This window comes from Uranotaenia lowii, chromosome 1, assembly GCF_029784155.1.
Source record: "Uranotaenia lowii strain MFRU-FL chromosome 1, ASM2978415v1, whole genome shotgun sequence".
Taxonomy (NCBI): domain Eukaryota; kingdom Metazoa; phylum Arthropoda; class Insecta; order Diptera; family Culicidae; genus Uranotaenia; species Uranotaenia lowii.
The window spans coordinates 49,277,540-49,291,857 of record NC_073691.1 but is presented as its reverse complement, the minus strand read 5'-3'; the positions used below and the strand labels follow the sequence as shown (position 1 = coordinate 49,291,857).

The window sequence follows — 14,318 nt, the reverse complement described above, 5'->3', positions numbered from 1 at the left end:
ACAAAAATGACAAAAATGACAAAAATGACAAAAATGACAAAAATGACAAAAATGACAAAAATGACAAAAATGACAAAAATGACAAAAATGACAAAAATGACAAAAATGACAAAAATGACAAAAATGACAAAAATGACAAAAATGACAAAAATGACAAAAGTGACAAAAATGACAAATATGACAAAAATGACAAAAATGGCAAAAAGGACAAAAATGACAAAATTGACAAAATTGACAAAATTGACAAAATTGACAAAATTCACAAAATGGACAAAATTGACAAAATTCAAAAATTTGACAAAATTGACAAAATTGACAAAATTGACATAATTGACAAGAAATGACAAAATTGACACAATTCACAAAATAAACAAAATTTACTAAAATTACTTAATTTCCAAAATTTACAAAATTGGCTTACTAAACAAAGTTGACAAAAATGAAAAAAAGTCAAAATCGACAAAATTGTTAAAATTGACATTATTGAAAAATGTGAGAAATTGATCAAAATGATAACAATGATGTTAATGTTCAAGTATTTTTTTAATCATGAAATTTCTGAGATTTTACATTTTTAGTTGATTTTCTTGTTACTTAGATTCAAAAATATTGTAGGTTTTTTATTTCATATGTGTTTCATTTGGTACTTTTTTTATTTATTTTTTTTTTTATTGAATATTGTTTCATTGATGAATTGAAATTTCTTGAATTCTTGAATTGAAATTTCATATCAGAAACTCTAATGATTGTATTTTCAGTTTAAGATTGACATGTTGAAGTCTGACCTGGAAGGATTCATATGTAGGACTTACTTATCATATGTATAAACATAAGTTACAGTCTATGAAGTTTTTTCTGTAATCCTTAAGCAATTAATGAAATTTAAGCAATTATTGTCAGCTTAGCGACTTCTTAGCGTTGACTTAATAAGCCTAAATTTTGTAAGCGTTTTTTTTAGCTTAAATGAAGGTTTTTAACAAACTTTTATAATATTTTTTTTCTGGTACAAAATTAAAATCCTCGACAAAATAATTTCTGGAATTTCTGGACACGGAAAAAAGTTTCTTAAAATAAATTCGAGCTCAAAGTATGAAGCGTATCAAATTTTTAGAATGATTTTTTGTCAACTCCCCCCATGAGGATTCATCAAAAGCAAGCGAGGTATTCTACTCTACACCCAAATTTGTTTTTATTCCTTATCAAATTTTGATGATGAAGTAAGATTATTCGATAGTTACAATCTTGACTCAGATAAAACTGATATCAAAACCTCGAAAACTAACCCCAGATTCAGAATTCAGCTACAGTTTTTCAGTTAATTTTCGCTCTTGTAAATTGTATTTGTGTTTTCATATTTCGAACAGTGTATCCAGTTTAAGATTCTTGAATTTCAGATCATGTCATCCTAAACAATTGAAATAGAAAGCTGTGTTTGAAATCGTCGTTTAAATTTGGTTTAACATTTCCTTTAAAATTTGATCCTTAATTTTCGAAACTCATGCGCATTTTTAACATTTAGTTAATATCATTCTGAGTTTTTGTTTCATATTCAGATACGAAGTTCGTGAACATTAATTATACAAAATTCAATCATAACAAAGCTTAAAAATGGGGATATTGGTTCTTAATTCAGAAATTATATTTTTATTTAGATTTGAAAGTCTGATAACACACAATTCAAATAAAGAATAATCATTTTAATCCGAAACAATTATTATTATGGATTCATAATTGAGGACTCTGAAACTGATTTCAATTCTAAGCTCATATTTTTAAATTCAGAAACCGTTTTTATATTCATTTCAGAAAACGTTTTGAAATTTCGAAAAAGATTGAAAATAAAAATGTCTAATTCAGGTTCAAATTTTCGATTCAGATGCAGTTTGTAGACGAGTTTCACAATCAAAATATAATGATCAAGACTATTATTTTAGTAAGGAATTCAAATTGCAAGAGATCGCAGGCTTGTTATTCTAATTTTAAGTTCGATTATAAAATTTAACCAGAATCAGTTCGTTTACGCAATTCAGCTGAAAATGACAAAAATTAAGTAGAGTATTTTTTTGTAAGTTTTGACTTATGAAAAACTTATGTCTTAAAACCCATCCTCAGGAATTAATTTTTAATGAAAAGTAAGGAAGATGATATCTTCTCTTAAAAAATGCAGAGAATTTCATATGGTTTGACGTATAGTTCAACATTATTTACATTGCAGTTTTTTCAAAAATTAATTTTCAAACTTGAATCTTTAAATAGGATCGAGTTTGCACAAATTCGATTTGAATCACATTTTTTTATCTTTTTACTTTTGATGATTGGATTCATTTTTAAATTTATTTATTTTTTCAAAATTAAAGCCTTGATTTAAAATATTGTGAGTTCAAATCAAATAAGCAAAACTAAGCTAGCCAGATTACCAGGTTTTACCCGGACTTTCCCGAATATAAAATTTCCAAAATTCTGGATGGTTTGGCCCAAACTTTGTTGAAAATCTTCTGATTTTTTCCGGATTTACTCCCATTTTTACTTGTAAAATCAAACTTTAAATTCAATTTGCATCATTTAAATTTTTGCAATTATCGCCCAAATTTTTTTTTGCAACCTAGGTTTAGTAAGTAAACATATTTAAACGGTTTAGTGATTAAATAATTCAAATTTAAAAAAAAAATGATTCAATTGTATAATAGTTCCTGGATTTTTGTCAAGTTTTCCTGGAGATTGCCCGGAGTTCGGTTTGAAACTTTGGAAATATAATGCCCGATTTTCAACAGGTTTCAAATAAAATAGCTCGGACTTGCCCGGCCCGGATATGTGCGGGAGAGCTTCTGGCAATCTTAAACTATATTAGATCAGATCAGATTTTGATGCAAATTTTAAGATTCCAACTATCGATGAAGGTAAGTTTTCTATTTTGTTACTTAAGGATTTTTTTTTATAGTAATCGTTATCAATAACTAAAAGATTTTAGGATATATTTTCAAATGTTTCTATTTAACAAGATGCACTATTTTTATAAAAGAACTTAAAAATTAATAATCAAATAGTTTATAAATTTTTTTTTATTCATGCAATATTATATAAAAATGGTCACCAAACCCACCCCCTCATGAGTCTGTTCTTCCTACGGACCTGATGTGAGCTATCAGAGAAAATTAGAAAAAAATGAAAACGTCCATTCTATTGATTTAAGTATTTTAGTAAGCATTAAATTTAAAGTAGTTTTTGTAAAATATGTTCCTAACATTTGAAGCCCTCAAACCTACGGAAGTATAAGTGCAAAAATGATCAAGTTTTAGTTAACAATGCCAAACGATTTTTGTTATTTTAAACTATATGTGGTGATTTTTTTTTCAGATTTTTGGAATTTTACTTTTAAACTTTTACATTTGTAAGAATTATATAAATTTTTGAAAAATGTATGAAAATGGCAACTTATTGGCGTGTTTTCTTGAAATTGGTTTAATAGGTATGTGTTGTGAGCTAGCTTAGTTAAATAATTCTACTGAATTGAAGCAATAGCAAGATTTTTTTGTCAAATTCAACCAACGTTTAATAAAAGTTAAAATACCGGTATTTCGAAAGCAAATTTCTATCTTCTTCAGCGAGCGGTTTTGATCACATTGCACATTGTTTGGAAAGTTTATAAAAAAATCTATTTCAATTTTGATTTAAACGTCGAAAATAAGTGTTTTGTTTGTTTGCACCATGAAAATAAATCAATTTTGTTTCGATGCCTTAAAAACAATTCAACACTCTGCACTTCTAAAAAAATATATACATTTTTTTAAATTGTTTTATAATAACCCTTTATTTTACTTAGTTATGCCCCTGGAACTGACTCAGATATGTTCAGATATTGCCCGGTTTTTCTAATGGAAATTTTTAAATACATTGTTCTGATTTGAAGATTTTTAAGAATCAATAAATTACCGGAATTGTCCATCCCAGCTTCGTGTGAAAATAGCTACCGCTACCGCTACCTATTCAATCTGTTGCTTTTATGAGAATATAACTCAAAAACAAAATTTCCTTTTTTTAACAAAGCTGTTTATTGTCTTCTTTATATTACTATCTTGTGCCATACTTTTACATATGCTATCTGTACAATTTGAATTCAAACTAACGCTATATACATCTCCCTTCTCTCTGTCACCAAGAAATCACCCCCTGAAGCTTGTTATCCTAGAAAAAACGAGCAAAAAATAACCACACGTGCACTTCCCACGGAACTACGCGAAATGCCAAACGCCAAACGCTAACGTCAACGTCCAATTGGAAGAAACAAGCAAAAACAATCAATCTAATAAATGCACTCTGCAGTCCGGTTAATCAAATCATCAACTCGACGACGAGAGGATCATCAAGCAAAAAAAACGGAAGAGGCTATATGACATGGAAATAGGGAGGGAAAAAAACGAACAAGTATCTACATTTACTAAATAGGGAAGCAAATTTTGAAATCTTTCTCGTACACGTTAGATAAATTTGATAAATGAAAATTGATAAATTTAAGACATTTGATGAAAAAACAAAATTTTAATTCTAAAATTTACAAATTTACAAATCTTATATTTTACTTAAAAAAATGTAAACTTTAATGAATGTTCAAATTAATTTTTTTTCTATTGGTTTACGTTAAAAAAAATTCTCAATATTGATGTTATTACAAACAATTTTGCCTTCATAACTTGCTCACAGTGCGAAAATCTTCATTGTCACTGTGTTGCAGCAATTCAGGCTAACTTTCCCACTATCTGTCCAAGTCGATCGAAACTGGCGATTTCCGTGTGATTATTCGAGATTGATTTGATTTGACAAACCACCGACACGATGGACGGCTGACTTTTGTCCGAATGGGAATCAAACAGAGGAAAAAACCCCATTATAGCTCATTGAATGGCGTCAACAAGATGCGAAAAAAGCGTTTTCTTTCATGTCAAAATCCCTCGATCGGAGTGCATCATGCATGTAATAAATTATGTACATGATTCGATTGTTGCCGGGAAGGTTTTTTGGTCCCTCCAATAAATATAGATAGTTTTTTGCACATCATCGCAGTTCTTTTTTTTTGTGAATCCTAAACCCTCCCCGGGAAATCAAACTTTTTGCATTTCGATAATCATCGAATCAAACCGGGGTGACGTTCCCTAGAAAAATTAAACGTTGATGGAATCAATTCTCGCTTTTCCTGGCTTCTCTTGCTGGATTGATGATTGACAAAAAAGCCACCGACCGCCAGGCGATGATTGGCAAACATCAATAATTATTGCCATTCGAGTGTCCTGTCAAACGGTTGCTTTTGGTTTGGTCCCTTGATCCTGGTAGCCGCTTGAGGTCAACGATAGACACGCTTCTGGGAATCCTGGGAAAACGTGACTGGACACTAGCACTGTTTATTGATTAGCAATAAAAAGTGAAGAGTCTTTTGTTGACGATGCTTGACGGAAAAAAAACATAAAAAAGCTGGAATTGGTATTCTAGACTAAACAAAAAACGAAGTAGAGTAATAAAAATTTTGAATATGAAAGCTTTTTCGCAAAAAAAAAACATTTGGAATAGGTCAGAAGAATGTCAGCTTTTGTCCACTGGAATCCATAAAACTTTTCCACAAATTCGAAACATATGAATAAATGTTTTCTGAGAACTTTACTGCTGAAAAGGGTTTCTAAGCTCTCAAAACCTTAAACCTTACTCGCTTCGATTTGGTTGAAAATTCATCCATGATTGTTTGCAGGATTTTAATGTAACGTTAAAATTAGTAAATTTAAACTTCACGGGAAATTTTATGGGAAAATTTAAAAATTGTTTTTAAAATATGCTTCATTTTTCTCCTAGCTCTGTGTGGAGATGAGAAGATCACATTCAATTATAAAAATAGTTGAGAATGAATAGTAAAAGACGTGTCTGAAATCTCTGAATTGAGATTCGTTTCAATCGTAAAATCACGACAATGGCGCAGCAGTAGGAATTTTGCGTCTACTGCTGCTGATTATCTGTTGTGATTTGACCTTCCGGTGTATAAAGAAGGAATTTTCTTAGGAAGCGCAGATTTTTAAGGCTTATGCTGCTGGTTTTTTGTTTTGATTTGGCCTTCTGGTGGAAAAACGGATTGGCTTAGGAAGCGCAGATTTTTAAGGCTGCTGCTGTGAACTATTTGTTTTGATTTGACATTCCGGTAGAATAAAACGGATTTTTTTTGGAAGCACAGATTTGAAAGGCTGTTTCTGTGGATTGTATTCTTTTATTTGGAAAAAAAGATTGACTAAGGAAGTGCAGTCGAAAAATCGGATTGGCTTAGGAAGCGCAGATTTTAAAGGCAGCTGCTGCTGATATTTTCGATTTGGCCTATAGGGCAATGGACTGATTGGGTCTTAAGGTAAAAAAAATGGATTGGCTTAGGAAGCGCAGATTTTTTAGGCTGCTGCTGTGGACGATTTGTTTGATTTGCCCTTCCAGTAGAAAAATACAGATCGGCTTATGAAGCGCAGATTTTCAAGGCTGCAACTTTAGACGACTTCTTATGATTTGTGATTAGTAGATTATTTGTTTTGACTAGGTTTTCCATTGGAACAATCGGATTGGCTTGGAACGCATAGATTATTGAGACTGCTGCTGTGGACTATTTGTTTTGACTTTTCCTTCCAGTGAAAAAATTGGATTGGCAAAAGCTGTGCAGTTTTTGAAAAAGGCTGCTGGAGATTATTTGTTTTGATTTGACCTACCGGTGGAAAATTTGGATTGTCTAAGAGAGCGCAGATTTTCAAGGCTGATGCTGTGGACTATTCATTTTGATTTGGCCTTATGATAGAAAAAGCGGATTGACTCAGGAAGCGCAGATTTTTAAGGCTGCTGTTGTGAGCTTTTTGTTTTGATTTTGATTTCCGGTGAATAAAGACAGAATTGGCTTAGTAAGCGCAAATTTTTAATACTGCTTCTGTGTATTGTTTAATTTAATTTGGCCCTTCGGTTGAAAAATCGGATTGGCTAAGGAAGAGCCCATTTTTATGGGTACTCCTGTGGATTGTTTGTTTCTATTTGACCTTTCGGTGGAAAAATCGGATATGATTAGGATGTGCAGATATTAAGGCTGCTGCTGTTAACTATTTGCTTTGATTTGGCCTTCTGGTGGAAAAAACGGATTGGCTTTGACTGATTTTGAAGGCGGCTGATGTAGATTGTTTGATTTAATTCTGCCTACTTGTGAATAAAAACGGAATTGGCTTAGGAAGCACAGATTGTTAAGGCTGCTTGCGTTGGCTGTTTGTTTTGATTTGGTCTTCCTTCGAGAAAATTCGATTATCTTAGGAATCGCAGACTTTTTAAAGCTTCCGCTGTGGTTTATTTGTTTTGATTTGGCCTTCCGGTAGAAAAAACGTATTGGATCAGAACGGAACGCAGATTTTTAAGGCTGCTGCTGTGGACTATTAATTTAAATTTAGCCTTTCGGTGCAATAAAAGGATTGTCTAAAGAAGCGCAGATTTTTAAGATTGCTTCTTCTGACTGTTTCAATTTGACCGGTGGAAAATCCAATTGGCTGGGGAAGCGCAGATTTTTAAGACTGCTGCAGTAGACTATTTGTTTCGATTTGATCTTTCGGGGGCCTAGAATGCGCGGATTTTAAAAGCTGCTTCTCTTGAGTATTTGGTATAATTTGGATTTCCGGTTGAAAATACAAATTGGCTAGGGAAGAGCAGATTTTTAATGCTATTGTTGTGGATTCTTTTTTTTGAATTGGTCATCCGTTGGAAAAATCGGATTGGCCTAGGAAGCATAGATTTTAAAAGCTGCTGCTGTGGACTATTTATTTTGATTTGGCCTTCCAGTGGAAATACGGAATGGCTAAGGAAGCGCAGATTTTGAATGCTGCTGTTGTGGAATATTTGTTTTGATTTGGCCTTCCGGTAGAAAAAATGGATTGGCTAAGGGAGCGCAAATTTTTTAGCCTGTTGCTGTGTACTATTTGTTTTAATTTAGCCTTCCAGTGGGAAAAAACGAATTGGCTAAGGAAGCGCAGAAGCCTGCTGCTTTGGATTGTTTGTTTTGATTTGGTCTTAGATAATTGTCGGATAGATAAGATTGGCTTAGAAAGCGCAGAGTTTTTTAGATACTGCTGTGGATAGATTGCTTTCGATGGATAAATTGGTTTGCCTTAGGTAGCAAAGATTGTTTGATATGATTTGGCCTTCCAGTAGAAAATTTGGATTCGCTTAGCAAGCGCATATTTTTAAAGCTTCTACTGAAGACTTTTTGTTTCTATTTAGACTTCCGGTGGAAAAAATGGATTGGCTTTGAAAGCGCAGATTTTAAAACGTTTCTTCTGTGGATTATTTAATTTGATTTGGCCTTCTGGTAGAAAAACCGGATTGGCTTAGGAAGCGCAGATTTTTTAAGGTAGCTTCTTTGAACTTTTTGTTTGGATTTGGTCATCCAGCTAAAAATTCGGATTGGCTTAGGAAGCGCAGATGATCCAACTGCTGCTGTGGACTATTTGTTTTGATATGGCCTTCCGGTGGAAAAATCGGATTGGCTTAGGAAGCGCAGATTTTAAAAGTTGCTTCTATGAACCTTTTGTTTTTATTTGGTCATCCGAAGGAAAAATCGGATTGGCTTCAAATCAAAATATGATTTGCCTACCGATGCAAGTATTGGATTGGCTTAGGAAGCGCAGATTTTCAAGGCTGCTGCAGAGGGCTATTTATTTGCATTTGGTCTTTCGGTGGAAAAGATGGATTGGCTGAAGAAGCGCAAATTTTTTAAGGCTGCATCTGTTGATTGTTTCAAATCGAAACAATCAACAGAAGCAGCCTTAAAAACAAAAGCAGCCAAATCGGCTTTCAAGTGGAATAATACACATTGGCATAGGAATCACAGATTTCTAAGGCTGCGGATTGTTTGTTTTGATTTGTCCTTCCGGTGAATAAATCAGATTGGCTTAAAAAGCGCTGATTTTTAAGGCTGCATCAATGATCAAAAACGGATTGGCTTAGAAAGCGCTGATTTAAGGCTGCTGCTGCTGATTGTTTCGATTTAGCCTTTCGGTGAAAAAAAAAAACAGATTTGCTTGGGATGCACAGATTTAAGTCTGCTGCTGCTGATTGTTTTTATTAAGTCTTCCGGTGAAAAAACGGATTGGTTAAGGAAGAGCAGATTTTTAAGGTTGCTCCCGTGGATTGATTGTTTTGATTAAGCCTCCTGGTGGAAAAAAAAAAACGAATTGGCTTAGGAAGCGTAGATTAATAAGGATGCTGCTGCTGATTGTTCATAGTGATTCGGTCTACCGATGGAAAAATCCGATTGGCTCAGGAAGCACATATTTTCAAGACTAATGGTGTTAACTATTTGTTTTGAGTATTTGACTTTTTGGTGGAAAAATACGGAAAGGCTTTGGAAGCGCAGATTTTAAAAGCTGCTGCTGTGGATTGTTTGCTTGGATTTGGCCTTTTGTTGGAAGAATACAGATTGGCTTAGGAAGCGTAGATTTTTAAGGCTGCATCTGTGGAATATGTGTTTTGATTTAGTTTTCCGAAGAAAAAAAAGCGGATTGGCTTGGAAGGCGCAGATTTAAGACTGCTGTTGCTGATTTTTTTATTTTATTCTACTTTCCAGTGAAAAAAAACGGATTGGCTTAGGAAGCTTAGATTTTTAAGGCTGCATCTGTAGACTACTTGTTTAGATTTGTCTCTCCGGTGGAAAAACGGATTGGCTTGGAATGCGCAGATTTAAGGCTTCCGCTGTGGTCTATTTGTCTTTATTTGGCCTTCCGGTGAAAAAAATGGATTGGCTTGGAAAGCAGAGATTTGAGGCTGCTGCTGCTGATTGTTTGATTTGTTTCGGTATTCCGGTGTATAAAGACGGAATAGGCTTAGGAAGCGCAGATTTTTTAGGCTGCTATTGTTGACTTTTTGTTTTGATTTGGTCTTCTGCTGGAAAAAAAACAGATTGGCTTAGGAAGCCCCAATGAAATGCGCTTCTTAAAATTGCTATAATTTTGCCGATCTAATAAATTTGATACTTCTATTGTGTTTAACATTAATTTTGATCAATCGAAATAGAAAATAAAAAAAATGTTTAATCTCGACAACAATTTATTTTGGTAACAAAAAATATAGAGACTGGTCGCCAAAACCGATCGGAGTCTGTATTCTGAAAGCAAAACTTGAAAAAAAAATTATTTTCAAAAATTTATTTCAGCACAATACCAGTTCTTAAAAAATAACCATTTCCTTATTCGAGAAATTCCACCGCATTCAAAATAGAATTTATTCGTCATAGCAAAATATGCTCAGCATATTGACTTCCTGTTTCAACCAAATCTCATCCTCAAAATCCTGCCAATTGACCCGGTCTCTGAAAACTCATCGCCATCAGAAGCAGCCTGCCAGGCAGGGGTGCAAATTGTGGTGGCAAATATTGAAAAAGGGTCGAACTTTGCGACCCCCGAACACGGTCCGGACCCAGCAGGGATGCTCACCGGTCCGGAATTCCAGGCCACCTAAAAGGCATCCCAACTCCCAGGAAACTCTCACCAAAATCGCACTTTTTGATGAGCGATTGACACACACGCGCTCGTTTGATTGCTCATAAATATTTAATTTTTGACAGATAGTGAGTTCCGCACCAAGTGGGTTTTTGTTTTTCCCCCTTTGGAAATTGTACGGCGCGATAAATGAGGAACATTGTCCTATTGGGTAATGTTTCCATGCATTTTGGATACGAATCGGAAAGTTTGTTGGACAGTGTGCTAGAAGTTGAAATCGGAAATTGAACTTTGTATTTGAAAGACGGAAATTTCATGAACATAATTAAGATGTTCTTGAAATCATACTTAAAGGCTACATTTTTTTTTGGATTGAGTTAAAATAATTTAAGAATTTCAGTTTAATATAAAAACTGGTACTCAGTAAAAAAACAATTTCAAACTTTAGCAAATACAGTTTAACCCACTGTTCCGACTGGCAGACGTCATCGTCATAACACCCATCAATAGGAAAAACTTTGAGGCTGATTGACTTTGTCACACATATCTGCAATTGTAGTGCTGTTTTCCCTGTTTTGCTAACTCGATAGTCAGGGTTTGCCAAATTTAAATCTCGATGCGGATGCGGAAGAAGTGCGTTTCGAGTGGGAAAAAAGGGGAAAATGTCATTTAATTCCGGATGGATTCCCGGTACCGAGAGGGTGCCCTGTTGTGGGTAAATATTAAAAATCGAAGATGTAAATATTTTTAGAATAGATTTTATTGTTATGGTTATGTGTAGCAAGCATACACAACACAAGCCGAAAACAGAAACCGATAGAGGAAGGATATGTGCATAAATATTTTCGGAGGAGTTTTGCATATGCTCGGCTAAGCGATTTGATGTGTTGCAACGGAAGCCGAGAATTGTTATTGCCGTGTTATAAATTTTGTTTTACGATAACGGGCTCGGTTTTTTGGGTTCGTTGATAGTGTTTTCAGGATTCGGAATAGATTGAAATGTTCTAGGTTTAATATTGATCGCTGCTGGGTAGCTGTACCCATAAATTATAGTTGGTTAATAATAAAATTGTAGGATATATACTATCGAGACAGAAGGTGTAGAGCTGTTAATCCGATATACGTTTTGGACATAATTTTCAAAACATAAATTATTTGAGACTTTAAATTTGTAGTCAAATATTTGAACCGAATGAAAATGATAGTGTTAATGGTTTATTTTTGATCGCGTCAATTTCTTCACCTCTAAATTGCTCGTTAGGGAGACTCTCATTCCCCAACTTTTACAAAGTATGAATCAACTGTAAAATTATGATTTGAAAGCAACAAATTAATAATAATGATAGAAAAATCAAATAAATTAACAACGAGCAACGACTTTTCATCGTTTGTAACTTTTCATATTATTTCCATTCCTTCCATTCCTGTTTGATTTCTAGAAAAAAAATAAAAATCATTGGTCTTGGAAATAAACAACAACGGATACATAAATGACAAAACCCTAATTAAATAGAATAATTGAAAACAAAACAATAGGAAATGGATTTCAGTTCATTCAAGAAAAAAACATAAAATGCATAAAAAGATTCACAGGAAAAAACCGGTACGTCGTGGTGAAGATCGAAAAATTAGAGCAAAACCCATCAGTTTAACTAACTAACACTAAGGGCAGTGAAATTTTGGCTTTTGAAAGCTTCCATAAGGGACCCTATTGGTTTTGTTTGTTAAAAGTTGCATTGTTGCCTGGGTTTTTTATGAGTTGTAAAGATCAACCACAATCCACATGACGTATATGACGGTGTACATATATAGAGCAATTTTTCCCGAATCTGCTGATCAAAGTGTTCTGATTGGTCTCAATTTTAGTGCACTCGTCATACTATTTTTCAAAAATGACAACAGACTTGTCAATTGAGCAATATCACAAGTCCTAGACTAGACAGAAATGAATATGGAAGGTGGATAGAAATCGAAAAGTTAGTGAAAATGTGAGCTTTTGTGTTGTGGGCATCTTCAAACTTCGTGTGATTCAAAAGTTTAAATTCATCTTCTTGATTGAAATGATCTACCTAGTTTGATTTTCTTTTTTATGTTTTCTGTCAAAATCAGGACTTGTAATTTACAGTGTATCAAAATCATTCGAAATGGTATTTAGTTGAAGTTTATCACAAGAAAAAAAAATAATTTGATACCCTTTTTTCAAAGTTTTTAAATCATTTTTGAAAACAAGGGAGAATTAATTGAAAAAAAATTGGTTGCCTTTCTATGCTATATAGGTCCGTATTCAATTTGTTTCTTTATGAAAAAAAAACAATCTAAAATTGAATTCTAACAACCCTCTAAAACCTGCTTGTGGACGAAGTTTACTACAATCGGCTGTTAAGCCAAGCCTTAACTTACTTTTTGCGTGCAATGATTCAAAATATGATAATCTAACAATCCATTTTAATGGCAACTGTTAGACAAGCAGTTGTCAAAATCTTAATTTAACTTTTTTCATGAAATACTTAGCTTTTTCTCATATTAACAAAAAATGAAGCTTAAGAATAGGCAAATCCAAAAATGAAAGACAAATGTTATTTCAAGCTTTTCGAATTTCTTGGATGATTTGACTTTCAAAAATTTCTTCTTCCATACAAATCTCTATACAAAATTGAAACTTTTTCAGGGATTTTTGATAGCAAAATAACTGAAACTTTCAGTGCTTTTAGACACATTGGTCATGATGGAAATTTTTAAGATAAAAGTGAAAATTTGAGAAAGAACATGAATCAATAATTGCCATAACAGTTTTGATCAAGAGTCGTAATTTTAATTCTCTTGTTTTCAAAATTAGTGTTAGACTAATGAAGAAACACGCTAGAGTCCTGAAATCTAAATGTTGGAAAACAGACAGAAAAAACTGGTATTTTATTTCTACTGGAAATTTCAAAAAGGGCGGTTCTGAATTTTGATGAATTTTCATCTTTAGAAAACCGATTGTTTTTCCAAAACAGTGCATATCGAATGTGTAGTTCTAGTTTTATTTTTAAACTGTTCTATAAAGATTTGAAAAGATTTTTTTTCTTAGTTGAAAAAGTCAAACTGTTTCAACTAGCAATAATCGCACCTCAGTAGAACTTCATTGGTTACGATATCGCCACTGCGCAAAGCTTAAAATGTCAAATTGTATTATTTAGAATTTTTTCAAACAATTAAGTGACAACCTAAAAACCTTCAAACAATTATAAGTTGCTCAGGCTACAGAATCTTAGTCAACTCATGAACCCCTAGACTCTCGGCAAACAAAAAGACTTCAGAATGGGTAAAAAGCTTGAGAGCTAATAAAACCATTGGATTACTAGAATACGATTCGATATTTCTTTAACAGTCCAAGATTCTGATGATCTGAAGACCCCAAGCTAACCAAAAGATTATCGGAAGACCTAGAGACCTGGAGAATCTTAGATAAACAGAAAACTTTTGGACAACCTAAAGACCCTCGAGTGTCTCCAAACTACACTCGAACATCACTCAGCTTTCAACTTAGGTCTACTTTATAGCCTCCTGTAGATCTAGAAAATTCAGGACCACTCCAATGACTTTTATCCGACCAAAAATCCCTCCGTCTTTCAATGTTCTTTATATTTCTAATGGTTTCCAAAGTGCTTAAACCCCTCTAGTTAAGGATAACTTTAGACTTTTCAAATGGCCGAACTACACTAGAACCTAACATGGGGGCTTCGGGCAACCTTGAAGCACTTGATGAATCTAAAAGTTTTCGGATCACACAACGACCTCTAGGCTACCGAAAATCTCTCGGACTTTCAAAGATCCTCTTATTTTTGATGATTTGACCGA

At 33.4% G+C, this 14,318-nt stretch overlaps 1 pseudogene; it reads right to left on the bottom strand.

The window, feature by feature from the left end:
• Nucleotides 1–13,515: 13,515 nt before the first annotated feature.
• LOC129740741 (U4 spliceosomal RNA) lies at nucleotides 13,516–13,632 on the bottom strand (annotated as a pseudogene).
• Between the last annotated feature and the right edge of the window lie 686 nt (nucleotides 13,633–14,318).